This window comes from Giraffa tippelskirchi, chromosome 4 (genome assembly GCF_054371585.1).
Source record: "Giraffa tippelskirchi isolate mGirTip1 chromosome 4, T2T-mGirTip1v1.2.pri, whole genome shotgun sequence".
NCBI classification, from domain to species: Eukaryota; Metazoa; Chordata; class Mammalia; order Artiodactyla; family Giraffidae; genus Giraffa; species Giraffa tippelskirchi.
In genome coordinates, this window is record NC_137278.1 from 3,806,324 (window position 1) to 3,828,062 (window position 21,739).

Genomic DNA, 21,739 nt, shown 5'->3' on the forward strand with positions numbered 1-21,739 from the left:
AACAGAAACATTACTTTACCAACAAAGGTCCATCTCGCCACGGCTATGGTTTTTCCAGTAGTCATGTATGGATATGAGAGTTGGACCATAAAGAAAGCTGAGCGCTGAAGAATTGATGCTTTTGAACGGTGGTGTTGAAGAAGACTCTTGAGAGTCCCTTGGACTGCAAGGAGATCCAACCAGTCCATCCTAAAGGAGATCAGTCCTGGGTGTTCATTGGAAGGACTGATGCTGAAGCTGAAACTCCAAAACTTTGGCCACCTGATGCGAAGAGCTGACTCACTGGAAAAGACCCTGATTCTGGGAAAGACTGAAGGCGGGAGGAGAAGGGGACGACAGAGGAAGAGATAGTGGATGGCATCACCGACTCAATGGACATGAGTTTGAGCAAGCTCCAGGAGATGGTGATAGACAGGGAGGCCTGGTGTGCTGCCATCCATGGGGTTGCGAAGAGTCAGACACAACTGAGCAACAACAAAAGCACTTAGAGCCAGGCAAGGCCCAGAGTGCATGTCCTCCAGGGCTCTTCCTGACCCAGGCAGCGAACCCCGTCTCCTGCATTGCCAGCAGATTCTTTACCATCTGAGCCACTAGGGAAGCTCGAAGCCCAGAGGCACTTGATAACTAACGCCTCCCGTAGTGACTGCCCCAACCCACCAGCGTCGCTGACCTGGGGCCACCTCTTTGTTCCCTGCAGAAGGGCCTCCCACTCTCTGGGAGCCTTGGCTGTGCTGCTCGCTCTGCCACAGTCCCCTGGACCCCGTGCCCCCAGGGTGGGTCTGAGGCCCCGCGAAAGCCTTCTTCACCACTCCTACAGAGTAGAGACCTTCGTCAAGGCCCGCTCAGGAGGGGTCACCGAGGTGTCGGCTCTGACTTGGGGTAGGGGCTGCCCGGGGGCGCTGGGGAAGCCTTGAGGTGGCGTCAGGGAGGACCCACCACGGATCCATTAGTCTCCTAGACTTCTCACAAGCTCACAGGTTATGGCCAATTTGGGCTACACCCCCGTGAAAAGTGTTGCTAACTGGATTCTCTGTGATTGGGGGCAGACTGGGGAGTCCCAGACCTGCCTCCCAGGGCAGCCCCTTGGGCCACTTAACCGAGAGTGTCCCAGCAGCACCCAGTTCCTGGGCAGACAGGGTGCCCTCTCCTTGAAGCACAGTGCAGACACAGTGAGTGGTGGGGCCTGGTTTCGTGCGGGCAGGCTGAGCTGGCTTTAGGACGGAAGGACCCCTCCCCTCCTACCCACCCAACAGCCACAGTGACCAGCTGGCAAGCTGCAGACACAATTCTCCAAGAACAGGACGTTTCCAGAACTGGAGAAGGGTTCCTGGCCCCCAGGCTCCGGTGCTCCACCACCCTGGCCCTGCAGCGGGCTGGCGCGCTCTGGTCCCCGAGGCAGGTGGTGATGACGCGGTTGGCCACGCTGCTGCAGTGGGTGGTGGTGGCACGGACAGTGGCAGCCGGGTGCTCCTCGCCCTCCTGGGGCCCAGGCAGTGGGAGGGGACCACCTTCCTGAAGGTGGGTCGCCCGGCTCTGCCGCACCCCAGTTCAGCCCCCCAGGTGTCCCCACCAGGCCTAGGCGGGGTTACTAGTCAGAGCTGGAGCTCTGGCACCTGGGGACCGGGGTGGGGTGGGGCACCATCTTTGCTCCTGGCCCACCATCAGCCTCTGGGGGCTGCTCCCTGTGTCCCTGTGTGTCCCCCCCCACCCCCTCTCCGCCCCCTAACCCTCCCCTTCTCACTCTCAGGCTCTGCCTCTGAGCTGCACACAGGCCACCAGCAGCTGGAGGCCAAGCCCTGGGGTGGACGGCGGCAGTGGTGGTCTCTGGCCGTCCGGCGCCTTCACTGCAGGCCGAGCCTATCGGCTGCCCTCCTTGGGGCTTCAGCCCCGGCGTGTGGACCCCTGCTTTCCCAAACAAGGCTCAGAGTGGCCAAGAAGACCTCGGAGTTTGGAAACTGTGGCCACTGTTAAAATCATGTTTGCATTAGACCGAGAATCTCCCTTCCGGGGATTTGAGCTAAACAAAGATTCACGGACTCACATGTTCCCTTCAGCACAGCGATAGGAGGAAAAATCGGAAATGGACTCAGTGTTTACACAATTCGGGGGCCCCGGAAAATTCAGAAAAGGAAAAGGATGGACTGGCCGATGTCCACCAGGGGAAACCGGGTTCTGGAAAAGCACACGCTCTGGAATCTCCCTCAGCCACCATGGCTCAGGCACACGAGGGTTGGGAGGGGGAATGGGGCTCTACCTGCTCGGGTGGGAAGGCTGTGTTCTTTAATTCTTAATTCCCTTGGAATTCATCCTGTCACATTTACTCTCCTTGTAGTTGTCCTTCAGTCACTAAGTTGCGTCTGACCTTTTCGACCCCAGGGGCTGCAGCACGCCAGGCTCCTCTGCCCTCCCTCCACTATCTCCTGGAATTCATGTCCACTGAGTCTGTGATGCTAGCTAACCATCTCATCCTCTGCCACCGCTTCTCCTTTAACTTCAGTCTTCACTCCACAGATGAGTGATAAGTGGATAAGGTTCTCCCGTCCTGTCTCCCCTCTGCCAGTGGATGGTGAGCCCCACGACAGCCCCCCAGCATCCCCGCCTCCAGGCCCACACCCTGTGCGATTCCTCTCTGAGGGTGGAGGGGCTTTGGGACTGGGTTGAAATGAACAGAATTGGGCAAAAGGGATGGGCTGTTGTTTCCAAGACTCACTGATGAAAAGTCTGTGACTCCGCCTGGTCCCTCCTCCTGGGTTCCTCTTTCCTGTCTCTGTCTCCCTGTCTCTGATCCAGTGTTCAAGAGAAGCAGGATCAGTTGTTATGAGGTACTCTGAGGCTCCAGTAATAAGAACTGACATTGGGTCCCGGCCCACAGACAGGAAAGACCTGAACCCCCGTCCATAATGAATCCACCAATGACCTCAGAGACAGGCCCGTCCTGATGGAGACTCAGCTGGGACCACAGCCCAGCCTCCTGGGCAACCTCAGGGCAGAGGTCCCCATCTGAGCGGAGCCTGCATCCTGGTCACAGACACTGTGCCAGGGTCAGGGTTTGCCCTCGTGCATGTGCGTGCTAAGTCGCTTCAGTCGTGTCCAAGTCTTTGTGACTCCGTGGACTGTGCCCACCAGGCTCCTTGTTCATGGGATGCTCCAGGCAAGAATACTGGAGTGGGTTGCCATGCCCTCCTCCAGGGGATCTTCCCGACCCAGGGATCGAACTCCTGTCGCTGTGGCTCCTGCGTTGCAGGAGGATTCCTTACCGCTGAGCCAGGGGGGACGCCCCTTGCCCCTGTAAGTGAGGGTAATGCCATCACATGGCACAGACCCCAGGACATCCATCCAGACCTGGGTCTGCCCTCCCCCTCCTCCCATCTGCTCCCCTCCCTGGCTCTCTCTGGCCACCCCGGCTCCCGCCTCACCTGCCCTCTGGCCGAAGTCTCTTCCTCCTCCGAGTCTCTGACCGCCCCCGCCCCGCTCACTGCTCAGAGCTGCAGGGCTGGCCGCCCTTGACTTCCTGGTCACGGCATCAGTGTCCCGTGGAGCCTTGTAGACCCCCCTGGGCTCCCGGCCCTCCACGAGGACCCTGACTCAGTTCCCTGGAGCGCACACTCTTATCTCTCGTCCATCCGCCCCTCCAGGCCGTGAGCTCCTGCAGGGCAGGGACCATATGCCATGTTAGCACCACCCCCAGGCCTGACATGGCCCCTGTTCTTTGTTCCGGGGACACAGTAGCTGAACCATCAACAGAGGGTCTCAGAGCTCCCTCCCGCCTCTGAGCAGCTGATGCTGTGGGCCTGGAGGCTAACAATAAAAGGTGCCTGTTGGGTCAGAGGCAGGGGGACGCCCAGAATGACCCTGGGCTATCTTCCATGGAGCAGAATGGGCACTGCCCCCCCTCGTGTTCATCTCCAGCACTGCAGCCCCAGGCAGGAAAAGCAGAGACCAAATCCCTTGTTTGGGGTCCTCTGGGCAATGGTTCCCCAACGGTTCAGCAGGTAAAGAATCCACTTGCAATGCAGGAGACACACTGGGAAGATCCCCTGGAGAAGGGAAAAGGCAGCCCCCTCAACATTCTTACCTGAAAAGCCCCATGGATGGAGGAACCTGGCAGGACATGACAGCAACTCAGCAAGGCAGTGGTTCCCCCAGGGCCCACCCCTAAAGGAGCAGGGCCTGCTGCATCCTGGGCGAGAGGGACCTCAGCGCCTCTCTCGGCCCCTCCTCCCGCCACTGTCCCCGTGCCCAGGTCACTCCGGAGGCCTCCTCACCTCAACCAGGGCAGGGACGCCACCCACGTCCAAGTGAGGACCCCTAGGTGCCAACAAGGAGGGTCTCGTCCCTGGTCCCTGACGAGTGGTCCAGTCCCTGCCCCCTTCTGCACCCCAGGTCCCCAGTCCCCCACGTCCCCAGGCTGCCCCCTGCTCAGAAGGACCTCAGGAAGCACAAAGCTTTTTCCAAGGACTTGGAGCACAGTGGGTCACGGATGGGGGAGCAAGGCCAACAGACTCTCCTGCAATCTTATGGGACCTCAGGGACCACCCCGTCTAATCACCCCCTCTACAGGGGAGTCAGCTGAGGCCTCCTCTCCTGTGGCCCCTCCACACTGGGGAAGGGCCTCATCCTAGTTCCCGGTGCCCAGAGTGGTGGACACAGGACCCCAGACCCTGTCTTCCCCAGGCCTCTTAGGGGTGGCCCAGTGGGCACCCTGGCGACCCCCTTCCCACGCTATGGGCTGGGCATGTTGCTGGGGGGGTCATTATCTCCATCCCCAGCCTCCTCCTTCTCACCCCTCTCCTCTTTCCCCGTGTGCGCACCCCTCTGACCCCCAGCAGGACAGCCAGTGAGTGTGAGTGTGTGTGTGCACGCATGCACCTGCGCCCTCATGGGGACGCCCAGAGGAATCGGCCCCGCATAGGAGGGGTGGGCAGGGTCCTCCAGGACCTGAGGAGCTCTCATCCCAGAGGAAACCCCCGGGGAGGGCTGAGGCCGGCAGGGAAGTGGGAACCATTCCTGTCCTTCTAGACTCTGCCCACCTCCCGGGCTGGGCCTCGTGGTGGGTTGGACAGGGACTGGCATCAGCCCAGCTCCGCGAGGATGCGCCCAGGCTCTCTCCTCTGGACAGGTGTGGTGGGCACCCGCTCAGGGTGTACTGGCCTCCCTCCCGCGTGGCAGCCGGGCCTCACAATCTCGGTCAAGAGCACGCAGGAGGCCCTGGAGGGTGTGGGCACGTGACCCTGCCCACAGCGCACAGGCGCCTCTGGTCTTGTGTCCTGATCAGGCTTGCTAACCGCTCTGTGATCACCGCCCCCCCCCCCGCCAAGTTCCCTGGGCCCTGGGCCCACCCTCCCGGACAGGTGGGCTGCAGCACACCGGGCTGGCTGGGTTGCACATCTGGGGACCCGAGGGTCACTGCATCTACCCCTTCCAGCTCTCCTGGTCCCCAGACTCCGTCCCAGGGTCCAGCTCAGGGCACGGCTGGGTCAGGGGGACCCGCAGGGGGCAATAGACACCCAGCCAGGGCAGGGAGAAGGTCTGGCGGTCCCTTCTCCTCCTTCTCCGCCCCTCCCTGCCACCCCCACATCCGTCTCTCTCACAGGACCCCAGACAGAAGCTGTATGCAGCCCAGGCTGGTGTAAGTGGGGCCGGAGGAAGCCCACCACCCAGATGAGCGCGTGCTGGGGCGCTTACTGTCATGAGGGAAGCCTCCGGGCACTGGGTGATTTCACCCACTTTATAGCCGAGCAGTGGTCAGTCAGCTCTCAGTGACCAAGGCCGGCGGTGCGTGGGGCGGTCAGAATCACCACTCCTCACCTTCCCTGAGCCCACGCAGGAACAGAAGGCGCCAGACCCTCATCGCCCTTTCCGCCATGTTGCAACTGCTGCAGAATTTTTGAGTCCTCCTGGGCAGGATGGCTTGTCCATTTTTGTCTCACATAAGGCCGTCCTGTTCTTCTCCTTGCCCATATAAGGAAACTATACGTACCTCACCCAGCTAGCAAATGACTGGCAAGATTCCTACCCAGTTCCTTTGTTGCCTGCCTGGGCACAGTGGGGGAAGGAGAGGCTGGGATGATCTGAGAGAACAGCATTGAAACATAGACATTACCCTGTGTAAAACAGATAGCCGCAGGGACCCCAAAGCCAGTGCTTTGTGACTGCCTAGAAGGGTGGGATGGGGAGGGAGGTGGGAGAGGGGTCCAAGAAGGAGGGGGACATGTGTCAGCCTATGGCCGATTCATGTTGATGCGTGATAGAAGCCATCACAATGTTGTAATTATCCTCTGATTTTAAAAATAGAATTTAAGACAAAAAAAACAGACAGGCAGATGATCTCGGATGGTCGTTGGCTCTGTCAGGAGGCCAGCGGTCCTAATGCAACTCTCGCTCTAATAAACTCTATTCTGTTTCACTCTGTCTCTTGTCTGGCAATTCTTTTCCAACCTAAGCATGGACTACAACACGGAAGACAAAATTTATTAGTATGAGGGCTAGTGCCCTGCCAACAAGACCGTTGTCTGTAGCCTGGCACTGAGTCTGTTTTACCTTGGGCAGTTGGCGGAGGTAGGGAGAGGATGGGAAGGTAGGTGCCCCCGCCCAGAGAGGCTCAGCTGATCTACACTGTGAAGCAACGTCAGCTCTCCTGGGCCCCAGGGGCCATAGAGACAGGACCTGCAGCCTCCACGGATGATCAAAGGACCCCCAAAGTGCAGGTGGTCATCAATGGAACACCAAGCGACACTTCTCCAGCTGTGCAAGCCTTGGGGTCACCTTGTCAAGAACCCCAATTTCAGAGAAGAAATAGGGTATTCTCGGCTCCCCAGCATTCTAGGGGGTTCATACTCATTTACACGTTCAGAGTGATGGACACAAGATTGCAGACCCCCGTCCCCTAGAGGAGCCCTGTGGACGGCCCTGGCTGAGGGTGCTTCCTGAGAACCTTGGGGACCACCTGCCAGCAGCCGGGCGTCTCCCTTCCCCATGCTAGGGGCCGAGTATGTTGCTAGGCTACAGGACGCCCCTGCCCCCTGGCAGAGCTGCCCCCATCTCACCCTTCATCTCATCCTTCTCCCCTCCTCTGCGTGCACTCCCGCTGACCCCTGGCGGGGCAGTGAGTGAGTGAGTGTGTGTGTTGCTGCGTATGTGTGCACACCTACGCCTTTATGGGGATGCCCAGAGGAACGAGACCCACTTGGGAGGGGTGGGCAGGGGTCTCGCAGGACCTGAGGGGCTCATCCTAGAGTAAACGTGGGAGGTGGGAGCCCCCTCTTTTTCTCTGGACTCTGCCCATCCGGTGGCACCTCGTGGCCCCAGGCAGACCCTGCCTTCTCCAGCCTCTTTCTCAACTGTCCGTCTCGGGGTTGGACTCGCAACCGCTCGGCTCAATTTGGGTGCGGGCGGGGCTCTCCCCGCCGGGTGGGTGGAAGGATCGCGCTTGGGGCGCACAATCCTCCCTCCAACGCGAGTCGGGCGCACCCAGAGTGGGGCAACCAGGCGCCGTGTCCACGGGGAGGCGCGCACCCGGGCCCGCGGACAGCGAGTGCACGTGCAAGGCCAACAGCTCCCCCTGCGCCGGGTCCCCGACCCCGCCAACTGCTCTGCGAGCCCGGCATCCCTGGGGCGTTAGAAGCGCCCTTGTGGGGCCTCGTCCTGGGCGCCGAGGGCTGGAGGACGGAGCGCGGGTGACACCTGTCTGCAGAGAGCCGACAGCCCCCTGAGCTCGGAGCGGCCAGGGACCAGCGTCAGTTTCAGAAGTGTGTCGGACGCCAGGAGAGGCTGGCCTCTGAACCAACGACTCGGACTTTTCCCTCGGTGCCCTTCCCCTGCCGGACTGGACTGGAAGGTCCGGAGGACCACGAACTTTGGGCGCTGCTTCCCTGATCCGGTGCGGTCAAGTTCTGCTTTTGTTCATCTAAGGGGGGATGAGCTGGACGTGCCGGCAGGTGAGCTGGAGACCCCTGTCACCCCAGTGATGGAGCCAGGATCCTGATCCAGGTCACCCCAGGTAGCCCGGTTCTGCCACCCCCGTCCCTGCCCACTTCTGGGGGGGGTGGTCCTTGTGGCAGGAGCACAGTGGTACATGGGGTCAGTGTCGCCTGGCTGAGGAGACACACATGCGTCTTGGCTCATTTATGCCTCGTTTGTTACGACTTGAGGCGCTTCCTTGTGGGTTGACTCTAGGGGCCGCGGGTCACTACTCGAGTCATTTTTGTGCAGATCTGTTCGGGGCTGAACTGAAAATGGCCATTGTGCCCTCAAGATTCCTCTTCTCCAGTTGCCTGTTTGTTTCTAGGTCAGGGAAAGAAAGTGATTCCACATTTTACTCTGGAAAAAATGAAACAGCAGACCTGGACTTTTCCTTAAAATGATAGGAAAACTTGTTACCTTTCAAATCTTGCTTGAGGATTGCTTCATGGTAAAAAGGCAGCTTTCTTTGAAAGACTCATATTCTAAAAATTCTAAAATCTGAGATAGGGAGGAGTAAATGCCCAAACCAGAGGGGATCAGCTCTAAGGTGAATTAGTCCAGTGAAGGTCGTTTATTCTCATGTGTCATGGAAAGTCCCGTTAAACGATCACCACCCACATGCTGCTCCTCCCATGTCACCAGAATTTGTTCTTGACCTCTGGACACTTTGACTCATCTCTTGGGAGGGTTTGTGTTCAATCCGTTTAGTAGTCCGGAGTCTCATATCTGGTGAGTCAGTCTCTGAAATACTCATGAATTCCAAGTGCTATTGTTGAATCCCATCTGCATCCCTGATATGGATAAGTTTTGTAAGCAAACCTCGCTGTCTTGATCGCATTGTGGTAAATGTCATCACCACGTTTGCTCATGTTTTTCCCATTTGGCACGTGTATTAGCTGCGTCAAAACTGCAAAGAAAATTTCTGCCCTGTCCTCTTGCCAAGAGAGACTCTTTTAACCTCTTTTAACCTGGGAGGGTCAAGGCGTGCCCTCGGGCCGAGCTGCTGGCTGGAGCACCCCCAGCCTCTCCCTCTGAGGATGTCTTCCCCTGTGTCCCCTGGGTGGGGTTTAAGGGGCAGTGGCCCATACTCTTGGGGGCAGGTCAGCACTCGGGGCCCTAGAAAGTGCCCAGCCCTGCTTATTCTGGGACCACGACACATCGCCAAGTTCAATGGGAAGAAAATTACTTCAAAAAAAAAAAAAAAACCGCTTTACTGAGATATAACTCACATGCCACATGATCCACCCACTTTAAATATATGTGCTCAGTCGTGTCTGACTCTTTGCGACCCCGTGGACTGTAGCCCACCAGACTCCTCTGCCCAGGGAATTTTCCAGGCACAAATACTGGAGTGGGTAGCCATTTCCTCCTTCAGGGGATCTTCCAGACCCAGGGATCTCTTGATTCTTTACCACTAGCGCCACCTGGAAGCCCCTTAAGTGTATGATTCAGAGCTCTTAGTGTGTCCACAGAGCTGTGCGACCACCACTGTAATAGCAAAGCATTTTCACCACCTCAAAGAAAACCCTGGGCCCGGTAACAGTCACCCCCCATTTCTCTTATCCCCACAGCCCTAGACAGCCATTGATCTACTTTTTCTCCAGTTTGGACTTTCACAGACATAGAATAATACAATGCGTGGCTTTGTGTGACAGCTCCTTCAATGTAGCACGATGTCAAAGGTTCATCCACGCTTGTGACATGTATCAATAATTCATTGTTTTGCCAAATAATGTTCCATTGCATAGAGTTACCATACTTTGCTTATCCACTCGTCAGATGATGGACTGTTTGGGCTGTTTCTGCTTTTTCGCTATTTTGAACTACCATGCTATGAACATTTGCACATGAGCCTTTCATCTGTTTTTATTTCTCTTGGGCATATCTTAAGAGTAGAAACGCTAGATCATATGGAAACTCTTTAAATTTTGAAGAATCACCAGGCTGTCTTCCAAAGGGCCGCACTATTTTGTATTTCTGCCAACCATGTATGAGGATTCCAATTTCTACACATCCTTGCCAACACTTCCCATATCTCTCCTTTTAATTAAACCATCCTGGTGGATGTGAGGGCTTCCCTAGTGGCTCAGACAGTAAAGAATCTGCCTGCAATGCAGGAGACCTGGGTTCAGTCCTTGGGTTGGGAAAATCTCCTGGAGAAGGAAATGGCAACCCACTCCAGTATTCTTGCCTGGAGAATTCCGTGCAAAGAGGAGACTGGCAGGCTACAGTCCTTGGGGCCGCAAAGGGTTGGACACGACTGAGTGGATATGGAATGGTATCTCATTGATTTTGGTTTTGGTCTGCATTCCCTCCTGAATAAAGATGTTGAGCATTTTTCATGTGCTTATTGGCCACTTGTATATCTTCTTTGGAGAAATGTCTACTCACCTCCTTTCTCCATTAGAAAATAAATTGGGTTATTAGTTTATTATCAAGTTGTGAGCATTTACTATATATTCTACACGCAAGTCTCTTATGTACACGATTAGCTGATGCTTTGTCCCATTCAGCAGGCTGTATTCTCATTTTATTGATATCGTCTCTTGATGCATGTTTTAAATTTTAATGAAATCCAATTTTTTTTATACTTGTGCAAAAAGTGTCATATCTAAGAAACCATTCCCTAATTCAAGTCAAAGCGTTTTATTCCCATATGTTTTCCTCTAAGAGTTTTCTAGTGTTGTCTTATGTGTTGCTGTTTGATCTGTTTTGAGTTCATCTCTGTGAGGGCTGTAAGGAAGAGCCCAGTTTCTTTCTTCGCATGTACATACCTGGTTGTCCCAGTACCATTTGTTCAAATAAACTATTCTTTCCCCATTTAATTGTCTGGACACTCATCAAAAACTGAGTACAAATGTGCAGGATTGTTTCCCGACTCTCAGTTCTATTTCAGTGATCTGTATGTCTATTTTTATGCCGGGGCCACACTGTCTTCATAATAGTTTTGAAATTGGGGAGTGGAGTCCTCCATCTTTGCTCTGCTTTTTCAATACTGTTTTGGCTATTCTGTGCTCCTTGCATTTCCAAATGGATTTCAGCATTGGCTTGTTAATTTCTGCAACAAAAAAAGAACAGGTAAGGAGCCGCGGCTGCACTTTGCTGGAGCAGCCGTGAAGAGCTACCCCACGTCCAAGGTAAGAGAAACCCAAGTAAGATGGTAGGTGTTGCGAGAGGGCATCAGAGGGCAGATACACTGAAACCACAATCACAGAAAACTAGCCAGTCTGATCACATGGACCACAGCCTTGTCTAACTCAATGAAACTAAGCCATGCCGTGGAGGGCCACCCAAGACAGACGGGTCATGGTGGAGAGGTCTGACAGAATGTGGTCCACTGGAGTAGGGAATGGCAAACCACTTCCGTATTCTTGCCTTGAGAACCCCATGAACAGTATGAAAAGGCAAAAAGATAGGACACTGAAAGATGAACTCCCAAGGCCTCAGAGAACAGTGATGGTAAAGGGGGAGCAGGAAGGACAGTGGTGAGTTTGAGTGTGTGTCAGGGCCCTCCACCAGGACACACCTGTGTACACACACACACACACACGTGTGTGTGTGTATGTTATGTGTGCTGAGAATGAGAACTGATTTTAACGTGTTGGCTCATGTGTGTTCGTGGGCTGGCAAGTCCAAAGTCTGCAGCCAGGCTTGCAGGCTTCTAGATGCTGCGTCTGGAGGCAGACCTCCTTGTCTGGGAAACCTTGCTTTTTGCTCATAAAGCCTCCAACTGATGATGCCCACCCACATTATTGACAGTAATCTTTACTTGGGCTCCCCTGGTGGCTCAGACAGTAAAGAATCTACCTGCAATGCGGGAGATCTAGGTTTGATCTCTGGGTCAGGAAGATCCCCTGGAGGAGGGAATGGCAATCCACTCCAGTATCCTTGCCTGGAGAATCCTATGGACAGAGGGGCCTGGCTGACTCCGTCCATGGGGTCACAGAGAATTGGGCACAACTGAGCAACTAACACTTTCACTCTTTTCACTTTTCTTGAAGGCAGTGAATTGTACACGTCAGGCACACCTGCACAACACGTGTAGACTAAATCACCAGTCTGACCAAAGGGAGAGGCTACCGTTCCAGTCCACCCTCTCTTGACATGGTACCCACCACTCTGCTGGAGCCGTGATGAGTCTCTGAGTGAAGACAGTAAGACAGCCATTCTTCTTCCTAACAAAACACAGCTCTTGGGTGCAACTCAGACACACAGACTCGCTCCCCAAGGCACGCAGCATGCTGGCGGGAGGCTTACTCATCTCTCCTTGATGCCTGGTAACTTAAACACTGGGATGTGAAGGTAACTATTGTGGGTACATCTTACGTTCTACCTTATGCTACATGGTAAGAAGATAAAGGAAGGGAAGAAAAGACGTGTACTTGATGCATGCACACACACATGTGCATAGTCTGTGGACTCGAGGTTGGTGAACTTTTTGTCATCTTGCGGCTCTAGAGCCGGCTGGACTGCCAGCTCGCAAGCTGGCACCACCGTCAGCGCCTGATCTCGCACCAGCACCAGAGCCTTGTCTGGAGCCAGAAGCCTTTCTAGCACACACCCAACAGCTAGAGGCTCTGCGGGCTCCAGAGCTAGAGCCGAACCCAGGGCCACCTCTAGGTTTAGAGCCAGTGCCAGCCGAGAATGGGAGCCAGCTCTATCACTTGATCCAAAGTCAACTCCGGAGTGAGAACGAGTTCTGACATCAGCTCATGGGAAAGCCCCCGAACTCCGGTAAGCTCCAGAACCAGCCTGGGCACCAGCCGTAGAGGCTGGATCAGACCCCACCCAGATTCCAGGGCAACGGATCTGCACTCGAGTTTGCTCCGGCACGGCCCTGGGAACACAGCGAGAGCTCCTGGCAGCTCTCGAGAAGAGCTCCCTCTGGAGCCGGTGCTAGCACCAGAGCCTGCTGGAGGACGAGCCCCAGAGACCGGGTGCTCCAGGCAGTACCAGAGCTCCAGCCAACTCCCAGTAGCAGCCCAAGAGCGCAGGTGATCTCTGGAGCCAGCCCCCCCAGGAGCTCCAGACTCAGGGTCACTTCCCGCACTGGCTCCAGCACCAACCCACTCCCAGAGGCAGTTCTATTAGCACCTCCAGGGCTTGAGCCAGTGCTGGCTCCACAGCCAGAGGGGCTCCCACACCAGCACCAGCACTGACTCCTGTGCCAGCCCCAGTGATAGTTCTAGTGCCCATTTAGAAGGAGACCCAGTGCAGAGCCAATTCACAGAGCCAGTGCGAAGTTCCCAGGAGGTGGTGGCTCCAGCACCCTCTCTAGCATTGGCTTCAGAGGTAGAGCCAGCACCAGGTTCAGAGCTAGAGCCGGCTCCAGTCATGGCTCTAGGACAAGCTCCAGAGCCACGGTCAGCTTGGCTGCCAGAAGCCAGTGTCAGCTTGGGAGAAGGCACTCCGGCACCCACACTAGAGCTAGGCCAAGCTCTGGCCTCAGCGTGATGCCATTTCAGGCACAGAGGCAGCTCTATCCCCGGTTCCTGGGCCAGATTCCATGCCTGCTGGGGGGACAGCGTCTGCCCTGACAGTGACTCCAGAGGCAGACCCAGTGCCAGAGCTACTGCCGGCTCCACCACCAGGCTGAGCGCCAGTTACGGAGCGAGAACCAGGACTGGCTATGCAGCCGGAGGCACAGAAACAAGTGAGCCCCAGGCCAGTCCCACTCCAGCACCAGGGACAGCTCCCGCACCCAGGCCACACCCCAGCGGCTCGGCACTGTGACGTCAGCTCGAGGGGTACAGCCAGTCCCAGGACCAGAAGCGCAGCTGGAGCCACACCAGTGCCCGCCCAGGAGTCAACGCCGGCCTCAGTGGCCACTCCAGAGACAAAGCTGCTGGACTGCAATAGCTGCAACACCAGCTGCACGGCCAGGTCTCCACCGTCTCGGAGGTAGACCCAGCTGGGGCTGGAGCTGAGTCCGACACCGGCTCTTGCATCAGCTCCACTGCCAGTTCTAGGAGCAGAGCCCCTTTGAACCTGAGCCATTTCTGTCCCAGCTTCAGATCAGCTCTAGCACTGGGCGGGGCCAGGCATGGGGCCAAGGGGCAAGACGGTCCCTTCTGGGCAGGTCACTCACAGGTCCCTTCATCACGTCCTCTCCCAGCTCCTCCTCCCTGAGGTCTCAGCCCTCGGGGTCTCTGAGGCCCCACTTTCCCAAGCAAGGTTCAAAGTGGGCAGAGACCACCAATGTTGGAAACTGCAGCCAGTATTGTAAAAACTATATTTTGATCCACCTCATGGATTCTTCCTTAGATAGTGATTTATGGGCACAGATGTTCCCTTCAGTACGATTCTGAGAAGGAAAAATGGCAAACGGCCCATGTCCCATAGTAGGGACTCTTCGGAAATTCTGCTTTGAGGCCCCAGAAAATGCAGAGGAGGAAGAGGACTGGTCAGAGTCCAGCTGGGGGAACCACGTTTCAGAGGGGTACACGCCCCTGGGATCCTCCCCCCTGACACCCCCAAGTGCACAGGCATGCATGTGAGCGTGGGCACACGCACCACGCGAGGATCCCCGGGGGTGGGCTCCTAGGATTCGCTCTGCAGGTAAAGGGATGCACCTGTGGAGCTCTGGGGTCCCACGCACGGTTCTCCCAGGGAGGAGTGTCCTTCCACGCCTCCCTCCAGGGGGTCTGCTGGCCTCTGCTTCCTCACGTTGCCCCCAGCGCTGGTCGTCACGACTAGAAACCTGCCAGCGCAGGGTGGCACTGCCGACTCCACGGCGTTTGTCTTCTCGTGTCCTCATCGCGAGGCCGAGCGTCTCTGACGCACACCCACCACGTGCGTCACCTCGTTAGACGTGCGCGTGTTTGTCCGCTGTCCCTTGTTAGAACACTGACTTTCAAGATCTGGGGCCCACAGGGATGGCAAACCGCTCTCTGGCCCTGGGATGTGAGGGGTGTTGTTCCAGCTTGTGGTTTGTCCTCCCAGCTCTCTGCATGTTTGTTTCTGCTTGGCCACGGGAGGAGCCAGGCGTTTCTCTCTGTCTTCTGGCTCTGGGGCCATGCTTAGAGCAGGGGTCTCCACTCTGAGATTGTACATGTATTTACAAAAAAGACTTCAATTTTTACATTTTATCTTTAATTCACCTAGAATTCCCTTTCATTTAACAAGAATGCTATTTCAAATAAAAAAAAATTAACCAGTCCCCACTTAAAATATGTGGGCTACATAAAAGAGAGGCTTATAACTTAATTCCGTTTATAGGAAACATCCAGAACAAGAGACAGGAAGCAGATTCTGGGCTGTCAGGGGTTGGGGGAGAGAGGATAGGGAGTGAGCGCCTTTTGCTCCTTTAGGTCCGCAGATTCACTGAGGGAGATACACACTCCCCAGGGTGGTCCATCTCGGAAGGCCAGCGCGGCCAGGGAGCAAGCCCTTGGGTCAGGGTTTCCTCTGGGAGTGAAACGGTCCTGAGGCTGTGGGGAAGGTTGCTCAGCATCGTGAGTGTACTCCATGCTCAGGAAGTGCATGGCGTAAAGTGTAAAGAATTAAATGCTGTGACATTAAGGCCTCAACTAATGTAAAATGAAAAGTAAAAACTAGAAACAGAAATATCAGGGGAAGGGAAGGGAAGTTCTAGGCAGGGGAGCAGGTAAAAGCGTCCCGGGTCGGGATCCGGCGCTGAGGGCGGTTCGCAAGAAGGCGAGTCCCGGCTGCTCCGGTTCCCCTGCAGGAGCAGGTATGGGTGGGTGATCCCAGCCACCTGGGCCTCCTTGAGACCCTTTCATGCCCCGGAGCTCCCCCCAGCCTGTGCCACCTGCAGGGACGTCCCTCACTCGGGGACGGAGGGGGTGCCCTGGTTCACCACCTCCTCGCTGCCCTCCTGCGTGGAGCAGACGGAGCCGGCGGCCTGAGGACCCAGAGTCCTGCCCACACAAGGATGATGCTTTTTCCGCCCCTGGACCTTCTGCTCCTAGATCATGCACAGACCTCTCCTGGGAAGGAGTGAGATCCACCCCCAGGACTGGGGACAAACCTCGGGGCAGGCCCACCAGACACGAACCCTCCCTCCCACACACAAAGGGAGGGGACACAGGGCTCCCGCGTGGGACCCCGGAGGCGGCCAGGTTGGGATTGGGCTGCCCTGTGCCTCCCTGTGTAACCTTTGGTTCTTCTGGGCAAATGACTAGACATGTCTGTGGCTGTGGCCTCAGGACCTCAGGACACACAGGACGACATGCTGCTCACCGAGGGCTCCGGCCAGGCCAGCTGGGCAGGGGCTTCTCTACAACGAGGTGCCTAGTTACCGGGTTCCGAGTTCTGTTGGGCTCTATCATCAGGGAGGGGACGTCACTTCCTGGGGTCTCTATACTTGGGGTCCCTGCTCAAACGTTAGCCCCCCAAGGGCCCTCAGGGCTGCTGAGGGGTCACCCCCACTTCATGCCATGTCCCTGCACGGTGACACCAACGGGGAGGCCTGGGTGTAGCCAGGGCCCACTCTGGTTCAGACTCGGCTCCTCCTCGTCACCAGTGATGGGACCCTGGACAAGCTGTGTGCCTCAGGGCTTCCCCAGTCTCCCTGTCTGCACCGTGGAGTCACTCGAGCATCTACTGCCTGGAGGCCCAGTCGTGTCTGACCCTTTGCGACCCCATGGACTGTAGCCCATCAGGCTCCTCGGTCTGTGGGATTATCCAGGCAAGAATACTGGAGTGGGTTGCCATTTCTTTCTCCAGGGGATCTTCCCGACCCGGGTATTGAACCTGGGTCTTCTGTGTTTGTTGCGATGCAGGAAGAATCTTTACTGCTTGAGCCGTCGGAGAAGGCTGGTCATGATGTATCATCCTTTCAACGTTGTTTGCCAGGATTTTACTGAGGATTTTTGCATCTCTATCCATAATGCATTTTGGCCTGTAGATGTCTTTTCTTGTGGCGACTCTGGAATCGGATTAATGCTGGCATCACAGCATTTACATCATCACAGTGAATTTAAAAGTATCCCCTCCTTTGTTTTCTGAAAAGTTAACGAAGAATTGGCACTCTAAGTATCTGAGATGAAACACCAGGCTCTGGGCTTTGCTTTGTCGAGAATTTCTTATTACTGCTTCAGTCTCCTTACCTAGTATAGGCTAACCAGGCTTTCTGTTTCTTCTTGTATCAGTTTTGGTAGTTGTGTTTACAGAATTTTTCCATTTCATTTAGGTTAAGTAACTTGTTCCATAAAATTGTCCCATACTTGCCAGTTCTGTGAATCGTTAAAAGAAACCACTGTTTGACCGATCTTCCCGAGTGCTCCTCTGCTGCAGTTATCTTTGCTCTACATTTCACTGTTTCCTTTGTCTGCTAACCTTGGTTTTACTTTGCTCTTTGTCTAATCAAGGGTTCTTGATGAAAGTGAAAGAGGAGGTGAAAAAGTTGGCTTAAAATTCAACATTCAGAAAACTAAGATCAGGCATCTGGTCCCATCACTTCATGGCAAATAGATGGGGAAACAGTGGAAACAGTGAGAGACTTTAATATTTGGGGGGGGTGGGGTGGGGGGGCGCTCCAAAATCACTGCAGATGGTGACTGGAGCCATGAAATTAAAAGACGCTTACTCCTTGGAAGAAAAGTTATGACCAACCTAGACAGCATATTAAAAAGCAGACATTACTCTGCCAACAAAGGTCTGTCTAGTCAAAGCTATAGTTTTTCTAGTAGTCCTGTATGGAAGTAAGAGTTGGACTATAAAGAAAGCTGAGCACCAAAGAACTGATGCTTTTGAACTGTGGTGCTGGAGAAGACTCTTGAGAGTCCCCTGGACTGCAAGAAGATCTAACCGGTCCATCCTAAAGGAAATTGGTCCTGAATATTCATTGGAAGGACTGATGCTGAAGCTGAAACTCCAATACTTGGCCATCTGATGCGAAGAACTGACTCATTTGAAAAGACCCTCATGCTGGGAAAGATTGAAGGCGGGAAGAGTAGGAGACGACAGAGGATGAGATGGTTGGATGGCATCACCAACTCGATGGACATGAGTCTGAGTAAACCCCGGAAGTTGATGATGGACAGGGAGGCATGGAGTGCTGCAGTCCATGGGGTTGCAAAGAGTTGGACACGACTAAGCGACTGAACTGAACTAATCAAGGGCATTGTCTCACCAGCCCCAGACAACAGCCAGTCCACTCCCCAGGTCTGCATTGTTGGGTAGACAACAATCACAGACTGGAGTGGACCAGGCTACCAGCTGCTCTTCACGGCCCCCCACTCCCCAACTACAGTTTCCCCCTAACTTCTGCTGCCCCCAGGTTTTGGTGGCTGCCCATGGACGGGCTGATCTGGCCTCTCACAGACCACAGCCTCAGGTGTTGTCTGTGCTCTGGAATCAAGAGAACTTGCTGAATTTTGCAAAGGGGCACCCACAGTCACAGGGCCCTACCCGCCATCACTAGACTCTGCCTCTGGGTACTTTCCTCACACCTTCCAGGCTTGGGTCACTGGTGCCTATGCCCAAGGGGACCCAAGAGCATCCATCCATCAGCTCCGACAACAGCAAAGCCAGTCCTTCCATACAGCCACCAGGTCCCCAACATGGAGCCCAAGACCAGCACGGACCCCATTCCAGGACCTGGGATCAGCTAAGGAGGCAGTCTGAGCTCAGCAGCTGTAAGTTGCCCATGTGCTCAGCGTGCACTCCAGGCCCAAGTGGAGAGGGCCGACCTGAGCTTCTCCAACATGAGCTTGGCCCCCCAGGTGGCCAGGGCTAGGAGATGACGACTGTCCCCCATTCTCCAGGACAGCCCCCCCCCCCAGTTCCAGCGTACCTCACCCCATACCCGGAAGGGACCAAGACGCCCCAGCTCCTAGAAGCCCCTGGAGTCGGACGCTGGCACGGGGCACCCTGTGGGGTCTGGGCTCTGCTGATCCTCCACTCCCCGGGGGCCAGGAGTAGACGTTTCGTCCTCAGCATCCCCACGGCCCTCGGCCTCCAGCAGCCCTCATCTTCAGCTCCACATGCCCTTGGCAGCCTCGGGCATATGAGGGCTGGGTCTCAGGGTCTGCAACGCCAGCTTCTCGCTGCTCTCCAACCAGCAGGTGAGGGACCCCACTGCATCCACGTCAGCCTGGACATCAGAACAGTGACAAGTGCCAGAGTGCCCTGCTGATCCCCCCAGCCCCTCACTCGGACCTCTCTGGTCCAGACGGCACCCGAAAGGCTTTGAGCAGCCCCCTTGGGGCCCTCCGGGCAGCAGGCCCCTCCCTGAGAGGAGGAAGATGACTGCACAGCCTCCACTGAACACGGGAGGAGACAGAGGCCGCCTCCACATCCCTGGGGGGTTCTCTGGGATCCATGCTATACGGGCTGGAACACAGGTCCAACAAAACACCTCTGAATCTAGGAGCTGAGAGGTGGGGGTTCTCCCCAGACAGCCTGTACCTTGTTCCCCTCCCCCTGCAGTGACCTCTGACTCCCTGCCCCACACTCAGAGTCCTGTGTGGTTTGGTCCAGACACCCTCCCTGGTGAGCACCTCTCATCCCCGCCCCAGGCTCCCTACCACCTTCCTCCCCCAGGGACCCTCCCAAGCTCCGCCCCACCCCATCACCCCCATCCACAATGGACTCACCTCCAGGGCTGGGCTCAGAGCCTCAGGCTCCTGCGCAAGGACAGCCTTTGGGGCCAGGCTGGCCTGGACTCAAAGCCACGGCGGGGCCACGTCACGGCCCGTGACAGGCCAGCTCGTGTGGTGACTCTCTGAGCCTCAGTTTCCTCCACTGAAAATGGGATCAGTGACTCTGACCTGGGGAGGGGGTGTTGGGGATTAAAGCAGGGAGAGGAAGACACCCCAAGTTCTTGGACTCAGGAGGTGCCCTGTCTGGGGGAGCCCAACCCAGGACAAGGTCTCAGCGGGGGCTCAGTGGGGGTGAAGAGCCATGATTCTGACCGCCCGTCACGGCTGGGTTTGGTCACTTAGACTGGAATGACCTTGACTGCTGGGACCGCTGCTCATCTACAAAGTGGGCAGAAATCACTGGGTGATTAACAGGAACTGCCCCCCAACACTCTCCATAGGGGTGCTGGGCGCCCTTCTCCATCAGCTCCCTCTGACCCTCTTACTCCAGCCAGACCTGCCTGCAGGGACAGCCTGGACCTCAGTCCTGGGGTGCTGTCAAAAAACACAAGCAACGTGGGCAGAGGAGGAGGGGACGTGGTGGCCCCCCTTCTCCCTGCCGAGTCGGCGTCCAGCGACTCACCAAGCCGGACCCTGGGGTCCAGACGGAGGGCTGGGGGTTTGCACGGTGACTGGCCTGTCTCCTGGTGTCCGGGACCACCCAGCCCAGCGCTCGGCGGCCAGCCTGGCTGCGGTGGGGGCGGAGTCGGGGCTCAAGGGGACACGGGCCCCAGAGCAGCTGACTGGGGGGCCCGGGAGGACGTTCACGACCAGCGGTGCGGGAGCCGTTGGCGGTGCGCGCGGGTGGGAGGCCGAGGAGCATGCGCCGTGCGGCTGCAGGGGGAGGGGTGAGCAAGAGGCCCCGCCCCGCCGGCGGGTCACCCCGCACCCCATCCCGAGGTGGGGTGGGGAGGGCTGAGAGCCTGTAGCGCACCCCCAGCCCCAGGAGGGAGGGTCAGCGCAGTGACCGCCCTGAGCCTCCTGAGCAATTCCTCGTCCAAGCGCTCACGGGACAGTTAGGACACAGGCCAGGAGAGGGGCGGGGACTCGGCCCAGCACAGCGGTGAGCCCCGCGCAGAGGGGAAGGCAGGGTTCCAGGCTCCAGAGGCCGGGCTTCAGCCCTGCCATGGGGTTTGCTCTGGGAACCAGACGTCCTGAGGTCCTGGGGTACCCTGCCCACCCTCCCACGTCGGACCCTTTGCTTTGGGCATCCGCACATGGGCTCAAGTGCGCGCGTGTGTCACACACACACTCTGAATGTCCTGCGGGGGAGTGGACCCTGGAAGGAGACGAGGAGGAAGAAAGAGGTGGGAAGCGACCTGAGGGGACCCGTCAGTGCGGAGGGCACAGGAGGTGGGTCCCTGCTGCCTGGACGCCTTCGTTCTGTGTCCCACAGTTACTGAGCGCCTATTCCATGAAGGCGTCCGCGTGCCTCAGTCATATGCGACTGTTTGCGATCCCATGGACTGTAGTCCGCCAGTCTCCTCGGTCCATGGAATTCTGCAGGCCAGAATACTTGAGCAGGTTGACAAGTCCTACTCCAGCGGATCTTCCTACCCGAGAATCGAATCTGCAGTCTCCTGCATCTCCTGCATCGGCAGGCAGACTTTTTACCACTGTGCCACCTGGGAAGCCCCCTACCCCATGCGGGCGCCTCCTAAGTGCTGTTGGCAGAGCCATGAACACAGGCTGACAGATGAGATCTTCACGCCCAGGCACACATGCCTCCCAGGCAGGTTTAGTTCTCAGGAGATGGGTCTGACAAGAGGCCTAAGTAAGGCTCCTGGAGTTCCATAATCCAGGCTGGAGGGGAAATGGGCTCCCTGGGGACCTTTTAGCATCCCATCACCAGGACGGGGCTGGGAGGGCACAGGGACCCCTGGGAACATGACGCATGTGCTCTCTGCCATGGGGAGAGTTGTAAAGTCCTTTGTCTCTGACCCTGGAACCCCGTGTCTTCTTCCGGCAGCTAGGAGATGGTGACAGGCTCAGCTGTTAGTGTGAAAGAGGTCCAGTCTCAGACCCTTCTTAGTTTTCAGTGGACCAAAACCGAAGTTGCTCTCCATGGTCCAGCCCAGAGCATTGGGGCAAAGGACTGAGGGCCTGAGGAGAGCAGAAAGGGCTTAAAGCAACTCTTTTAAGAACCACGATTTGGACAGGAACGGGTTTGG

General features: G+C 56.5%; 3 long non-coding RNA genes across 3 annotated transcripts; 2 read left to right on the forward strand and 1 right to left on the reverse strand.

Moving 5' to 3' along the window:
* The first annotated feature begins 7,525 nt into the window (after positions 1-7,525).
* LOC145545795 (uncharacterized) lies at positions 7,526-14,211 on the forward strand. The gene is made up of 2 exons (XR_014082190.1): positions 7,526-7,937; positions 11,964-14,211. It is a non-coding gene; the product is annotated as an uncharacterized LOC145545795 (long non-coding RNA).
* An 826-nt stretch (positions 14,212-15,037) lies between these two features.
* LOC145545793 (uncharacterized) lies at positions 15,038-20,348 on the reverse strand. The gene is made up of 4 exons (XR_014082188.1): positions 20,152-20,348; positions 19,524-19,697; positions 18,722-19,021; positions 15,038-15,643 (listed from the first exon to the last, which is right to left on the reverse strand). It is a non-coding gene; the product is annotated as an uncharacterized LOC145545793 (long non-coding RNA).
* On the forward strand, positions 16,239-16,989 carry LOC145545794 (uncharacterized). The gene is made up of 2 exons (XR_014082189.1): positions 16,239-16,612; positions 16,707-16,989. It is a non-coding gene; the product is annotated as an uncharacterized LOC145545794 (long non-coding RNA).
* Positions 20,349-21,739: the final 1,391 nt, after the last annotated feature.